This window comes from Myotis lucifugus, unplaced genomic scaffold (genome assembly GCF_000147115.1).
Source record: "Myotis lucifugus unplaced genomic scaffold, Myoluc2.0 scaffold_15, whole genome shotgun sequence".
Lineage (NCBI taxonomy): Eukaryota > Metazoa > Chordata > Mammalia > Chiroptera > Vespertilionidae > Myotis > Myotis lucifugus.
The window spans coordinates 12,497,218-12,505,225 of NW_005871063.1; the positions used below are offsets into that span (position 1 = coordinate 12,497,218).

At 39.3% G+C, this 8,008-nt stretch overlaps 1 non-coding gene across 1 annotated transcript; it reads right to left on the reverse strand.

The window, feature by feature from the left end:
* Window positions 1–7,562: 7,562 nt before the first annotated feature.
* On the reverse strand, window positions 7,563–7,688 carry LOC111825174. The gene has a single exon (XR_002828300.1). It is a non-coding gene; the product is annotated as a U6atac minor spliceosomal RNA (small nuclear RNA).
* Between the last annotated feature and the right edge of the window lie 320 nt (window positions 7,689–8,008).

Below are 8,008 nucleotides of genomic sequence, written 5' to 3' on the forward strand. Positions count from 1 at the left end.
CCTTCTGTCTTTCTATGAACATCACAGATACCTTCTTAGCCACTGCTTAAAACAGTGGTGCCATTTTTGAAACCCTTACTCTGCTCAGCTCCTTCACATCAGGTTGGCTGGAATCTTGATTGACTCTATTTTCCATATTTGTTGATAACTGTTAGCACTCATTATTTCTTGCTCCAGCTATTGTAGAAGGCTCCCAACTAGCCTTTCTACTTTTAGTCTCTTCTCCATTCAGCCTAATTGTTTAATACTGCCTAGTGACTCCTACTAAAGCACAATCTAATTACTTCCTTTTTCAAAAATCTTCCAAGGTTTGCCATGGTCTACAAAAATTTCTAGTACTCATGAGATAGTCCTCGCGTCCAGAGTATAGGGGGAAGCACATTTTCAGACTTCTCCATCAGTGCACTCCCTTCCATACTTGATGTCAGTGTTTTCCAGGCTTGTCTGGTATGAATCCTGTGGGGCTTCTTAATACACACGTTCTCTGGGTCCCACTTGAGCCTGCTAAGCCGGAATCCTCAGGGATTCACACGGCCTTGCGGGGCCTGGGAAGGAAGGCCTGGTGGTCCTCTGATAGGCTCAGAGCACAGGTGCATGGGTGTGACCACTGTGGAACTCCTCCTGCATGTGTGTGGAGGAAATCAGCCAGTACTGCCTGACATTATGACACTTAGTCATACTGAGTTCTCCTGGCCACCTTTTCACACATCACAGAGGCGTCAACCAAGTGCTGAGAAACTCAGACACATTAATTAAAGTGAATTCCCCAAAGAGGTGATTTTCTCACATTTTATGAGCATGAGATATTTTTTACGAGGGTGCATGTGCAATACACAAAGGAGTTTAACTTGTAGATAAATGTTTAGCTAACACACGAATTGTCTCATTTCTAAGTTATATATAGAGAGATGTTTACGTATATAATTATATGTATTAAATATATGCTTGTAAATGACTATTGGTATATATGTGTATGAATATATGGCTTGTCTTTCACCAAAATGATATGAACTAGCTTATAAAAAGACCCCTGATGCAAGATATTTAATTATACATTAAATATCTGGCTCTCTGACATCCCCTGAGGGGTCCCAGATTGCGAGAGGGCACAGGTCAGGCCGAGGGACTCCAGCACTGCATGATCAAGGCTGGAGAGGGGTGAGGGAGGTTGGCCAGCTGGGGAGGGACCCTAATGCAAGATAAAAGACTTTAACAATAAGATTATGAAATAAGAGATATACTATGACCAGAAAAAAAGATGAAGGAAGGACATTTTTTTTTCTGTAAAACTTTCTACATTATCATTGAAATGGTTAAGTAATAGTACATTGAAATAAATATCATTACTTTTCCTTTTATCTTTCTTAATTTGCACCACTAATAAGTAAAATTACCTCATTTAGAAGTCTATTATATTATCATCTCCATATATACATATTTTTTCTACTCTCAGCAATTTCTATTTTCCCCAAATTCCTTTTAAGTATAGTATTTTTATGAACCCCAATTTAAATTTTATAAGTAAAGTATTAGCATGTAATTGTGTGTATTTTTTCTGAAAACAAAAAAAACTTAGACCCTTGGCCCTTGTACAAGTTAGTCTCAGAAAGAAATAGGGATAGATATTTAATTGGAAGTTGGGAAAATCATTTTTAAAACCCTAAGTAAAATGAGATAGAGATTTAATTATACATTTCAGAATGTGACCAATTAGTGTGACTACGAACTCATTCTTTCCTGCATCCATCCTTTCATCCACCCATTCATCCACAGTGTATTTATTAAGTACCCACTATGCAAAGTGCCAGAACAGATGTATGTCCTTCCAACTTTGCTGTAGCCTTAATATTCACTGAGTAACACTAACTCTGTTAGAGCTGGAGATAGATAAATGTGATCTGTGTCACCATCCTAGGTTGATTTGTTTCAGCATTAACATGATTTTTTAAAATATTGATTTAATATTTCAAATATGTATGCATCTTTATTCTCTTGTTACTCAGCTTATGAAATAGTTTTATGAGAATTATAGTCATATTTGGCCATGAAGTCAGTGGCTCTACTGTCTTATTGGGAGGAATGTTTTCTGTTCCAGGTGGAATAGGTCTTTATGGTGCCAGCATTCAGGCCTTAGTTATCTCTTATATAGAGGGATCGTATGTGCTCTGTGTGGTGGCACCTGGCTCGTGGGCCTACTCCATTTCTTGGTAGGGAGAGGCATGCAATGCACACCCTACAACAGGCAGTGAGGGAGGCTGTTGTTGCCTTTGGTTAGAGCTCTCCTGTTCTAGTGGGAAACGGCTGGGCTTTGAAGCTAGGTAGATGCTTGTTTAAATCTTTCTCACTTTTTGCCCATTTGACAGATTATCATCTCTGAACCTCAGTTGCCTCATATGTAAAATGTGGAGAATATTGTCTATATTATGGATTGTATTCACTGTCAAAAATTTACTTTTTTATAGTCAATTAGAGGCCCAGTGCACAAATTGGTGCACCAGTGGGGTCCCTGGGCCTGGCCTGTGGGATCGGGCCGAACTGGCTCTCTGACATCCCCTGAGGGGGTCCCAGATTGCGAGAGGGCACAGGTCAGGCCGAGGGACTCCAGCACTGCATGATCAAGGCTGGAGAGGGGCGAGGGAGGTTGGCCAGCTGGGGAGGGACCACAGGAGGGCTCCAGGGAGTGTCTGGCCTATCTTTCTCAGTCCCAATCACCGGACCCCAGCTGCAAGCTAACCTACTGGTCAGAGTGTCTGCCCCCTGGTGGTCAGTGCAGATCATAGCGACTGGTCAACCAGTCAACTGTCTGCCCCCTGGTGGTCAGTGCACATCATAGTGAGCGGTTGAGTGGCCTTAGCATATTGTTAGCATATTACTCTTTGATTGGCTGAACAGCCGACAGGTCGACCGGACACTTAGCTTATTAGGCTTTTATTATATAGAATAATAGTGATAACTATGTATGGTGACAAGTGTGTATTGGAAATATGAGGGGATCATTTTGTAAAGTATATGATTGCCTAACTGTGCTGTACACCTGAAACCAATGCAAAATAATATTGAAAAACAACAGAAAATGTAATTGGAATTTTTTAAAATTTAATGTTTGGAAAAGTATTTTTCTTTCACTATCAACATCTATTTCCCTAATGTACTTAAATGATAATGTTTTTAGACTTACATGTGTGAAGTTAATTTGATTGTTTGTTTTACCTGTTGGGTTTCTGTTGTGGAATGTTTATGTCATCACAAAAGTCATATGTTGAAACTCTAGCCCCCCAATATGATGGTATTTGGAGCTGGGGGTCTTGGAAGGATTAGTTTTGGATTAGGTCAGAAGGGTAGCATCCTCATGATGGGATTGGTGCCCTTATAAGAAGAGGAAGAGAGAGATCTATCTCTTCATGAGCTTGGACCCAAGAAAGACCATGTGAGTACACAGCAAAAAGGCCATCTACAAACCAGGAAGAGGGTCCTTGCTAGACACTGACTCGGTCAGCACTTTGATCTTGGACTTCCCGGCCTCCACAACTGTGGGAAATCAATTTCTGTTCTTTAAATCAGTCAGTCTATAGTATTTTGTTACAGCAGCCCAAGCAGACTAACACAGTTCTCTTTCTAAATTTCTTGCTAACTCCTTAGGGTAAGAGCTATAATTTGCATCTTTGTTTGGGATCCACTATGTACTACCTAGTGCATAGGCCCCAATAAATACCTGTTGAACACAACTAAGGGTGTAGAATAATAAACCAGTCCCCATGTTCTTAGCACCCACAGCCTCCATTAATTGCTCTCTCCACCACTCATACACAAGGCCCATCATGGTTTAGAAAAACAGGCTAAAATAAAAACCTACCATTTGATCAAAAGGTTCACTGGGAAGAGTGTGATATAGTTTCCACCATGAGGTTGGGTCTGAAACAGAATGGATTTAAATTCTAACTCTGCCATGTATTAGCTGCGTGAGTGGAGCAAAGTTATTTAACTTGACCTACTCCATTTATTCATCAAATAATCTTGGCAGACCTGTTTTTAGCATAAGATGAAATCATGTAATAAAAAATGTGAAGGTTTTCTGGGTGGTTTTATCACTCTGTACCATTATTTAAATATGTTTATACTATGTCTCAAGCCCTGAAAGACTAATTTTCAAGTCACCCAGAGAATTCTCTTTTGAATATCATTCTTTGTTTTAACCGTATTTCCTTGTGGCAGGAAGCGATAAAAACACATGGCGCAGACAGCTAGTGACTGAAGAGGAAGTTAATGGTGTTTGTTTTTCCTCCAGAATTAGTAGTTCAAAGATTAAAAATAAAAATGTGTCTTGCCAAGTTTGGAAAATACACAGAATGCTTTGATTACAGGATTACAATGGACCTAATTTTTTTGACATTAGTGTTTCTTTCATATTTATGAATTGAAGTGCTTTTAAAAATTGAGGCTTTATGTTTTGTTTTATAAACTATAATGATTAAAATATTCAAATTCCATTAAACACATGTGGAATGTATTTTTTCTTTACCCTGCAGACTTAGAAATGAAGAGAAGGTTTAGAGGAAAGCAATTTGAAACCACTGACAAACACAAATGATGCTGTTAGGGTTCCATGTGAAGATTGTAAAGCCCCTGAGGAGACTATGATTTAGGTGGTGTTTCAACTATAATGGGAAGAAGTAAACAAGGCCTTTTTCCAGCTACATACTGAAAACCCCCCAGGTTTGTGATTGGGAAATATCATTTGACTCAAAGCCAGCCCATTTTCCACCAGAGATTCCTGTACTCCCAGAAGTTGGGGGCATTTCCAAAGATGGTGGAAATGAAATGATTAGGTAGGGGGTTATTGCAGCAGAAGGCAGCCAATTAAAAATCTACAAAAGTGACAATAGGTGCTACTTTAGAAAGTTGGAATATTTTTATTTTGGGAAAATATTTTATAGTTTGGAATGTACTTCATAGTTTTATAGATTTCTACTTTGAACTATCTCTCAATTAATTAAAATCAAGGTTTATGTGGTTCACTGCTGCTGCACGAATATCATGTTGACTTCTGCGTAGCTCGTGCCTGATAGTTGACACGTATTCAAATGGACTTGATTGTGCATTAAAGGGAGTTTCTTTGGTAGATGTTTAACTTTTTCACAATCCCGTGTGCTCACTTCTGTCTAGTTTGGCTTAGTCATGCAACCTGGGAAAATCATTTTGAAAGCCTGTCGAGTGGAAAGGATCATAGGTATTTACTGTGAGGAAGAAGGGAAGGCAAAGATATCACAGGGGATATATCATTTCACTCAGGAATTAGCGCTGGGAAGGTCATGGAGGAACTAGTATTTATTTAGGAGTGCTGGATATTTTTAGGCTGCTTCTTAATAAAATCATGATATTTAAAAAATGAACTGGAAAGAAAAAATCTAGTCCAGTGTTTTGCAAACTGCCTATCATGGACTATTAGTTATCCATGACGTCAATTTAGTTGGTGGCAGTTAAACAGCAGACTAGAATAAGCCATATCACAACATACCAGAGTACACACACGTTGTAAAATTAAGTATTAATATGATTAATAGGTGAAACTGATGTTGAGTTTATATAGATAGGCAGGTTTATATGTATGAATAAATATGCATTTAATGTGGCATGTCTTTTATATGTATGAGTAGATATTGAAGAAGCTTGAAAGCCACTGACTGAGTTCTAGCATCCTTTTCAGAGGAGGGCACTGGAAGAGGCTGACTCCTACTTTATTTCAGTGGGTCTCCTTGAGGTGGCTTACCTGTCACCAGCTCTCTTCTGTGAGGAGCTTCACTTGATCAGCTATCCATCTTCTACTGTTTCCCTCCATGTTTTAAAATTTCTACATTTTTGCCAGCAGAGATGGGGCCAAAGATGCTGATTCTGGGGAACTGAACCTTCACCAAGCCTTTGAGCATCACGCTGGGTAGGTGGTTAGTACTTGTGGTTCCAAGTGGAAAAGAACAGAGCCTCTCTATAGATAAGGCAGGTATTTTCCTCGGGTTAAGTCAGGTGGAAAGTTGGGACCATAATCAACTCCATCAATAGAGACGGGTAATCTTTAATAGCTTCTCCTACTTGTTTCAGTTCCGCTGAACACGTATTTATCCAGTCCCAGCTTGGTGCCAGGTATTTTACCAGCCACTTCCTTCTGTATGGGGACTGAGTCTCCAGGTGATGAAAGCGATCCCTCACTGTGTGTGAGAGAAACCCCAGAGGATTTACCGAAGCACAAAGTGCTTGGGGTTGTTTGTCAAAGATAAGAGGGATGTAATCCCACGTTTTGTGACACAACACGCCACTTTGGAACTCTGTCAAGCTTTATCTAGAAATGTCCCTGATATCTTGAACTCAGACTGGCACTCATTAGGAAGTCTGCAACGATCAAGTTCTTGTAGAATGTTTTTCTTTATCTTTGCTTTCATAACACATTGATTTTCATTGGACTTTCTCCCTGCCGCTATGTACACAGTGTCAGTTCCGTGCTAAGAGCCCATGGAGGTTTTTAATTTTTCTCTGACAACCTGAGAATCCAGGCAGCAGGACCAAGGCAGCTGACTGGATGCCATTGTGTGTGTGTGGGGGGGTGGGGTGGGTGGGGGGGATGGGTGTTGTCCTTCCCACATTGTCACTGCTTCTTATTTGCCTTTCTGTGTGGCAGTTCCTGAAGGTGGCATCTGTTTGCTTTTAAAGTGTTTGTGCAAAGTGTTCCATTCTCTGTAGTTTGGTCATTAGTTGACTATGGGCCACACAAGTCATTGCCAGAGGCAGTTACAGCATCAGGAAGTAGTCCCCAGATGGCACCCTGAGCCTGCTTTTTCTTGATGGCTGTCAGGGTAGAGAGGGTCTATCCATTAGGTCCAAGCCAGTGGAGGGAGATGTAGACACAGAGCCTGATCTTGTTAGTGGGTAGAGAAAGTGCTTATTTTAAAACAAATTCTCAATCTTTTAAAAGATTTTATATTTCAATTGCAGTTTGCATTCTATATTATTTTATATTAGTTTCAGGTGTACAGCATCGCAGTTAGATAATCATATACTTTACAAAGTGATTCCCCCCCCCGAAATTTCCAGTACCCACCAGGCATCATATATAGTTATTAAAATACTATTGACTGTATTCCCTATGCTGTACTTTACATCCCTGTGACTATTTTGTAACTACCAATTTGTACTTACAACTTCACAATCTTTTTAATCTTTCCTAATTTGAAAGATGAAACATAATAGTTTAGTAATTTTTACTTGCATTCTTCATGATTAGTGGTTTTGAACATTTTCCTCATATATTTACTGGATTTTATTCCCCTGTTTTGAATGTCCTTTGCCCATATTTCCTTTAGCCATCTCTATGTTGTTATTGGTTTTTAAGAGCTTTTTGTATATTACTGAAATTCTTTTTCTATCATGGTAAAATATATCTAGCATCAAATTTACCATTTTAACCATTTTTTGAGTAGACACTTTAATGGCATTTGTATATTCACAGTATTGTGCAACGATCACCAATATTTCTCCCCAGAACCTTTCCATCATCCTAAAATTGAAACAAACAAACAAACCCATGGTTAGATGTCATGAAGTAGGTGGCAGAGTCTTAACCAGATAGGTGTTTTGTAGGCCTGAGGACCTCTTTTATTCTGCCCAAAGGAGTGCCAACCTTTTCTTCTTTCATATAGCACCAGAAAAACTTCTTGAATTTTATATATATATATATATGTATATATATACACACGCACACACACACACACATACACACATATATATATATACACATATATATGTATATATATGTATATATATATGTATATATATTTATTTATTGGTTTCAGAGAGGCAGGGAGAGGGAGAGAGAAATAAAAACATCAATGATGAGAGAGAATCATTGATTAGCTGCCTCCTGCACACCCCACACTGAGGATTGAGCCCACAACCCGGGCATATGCCCTTGACTGGAATCGAACCTGGGACCCTTCAGTCTGCAAACCAATGCTCTCTCCAC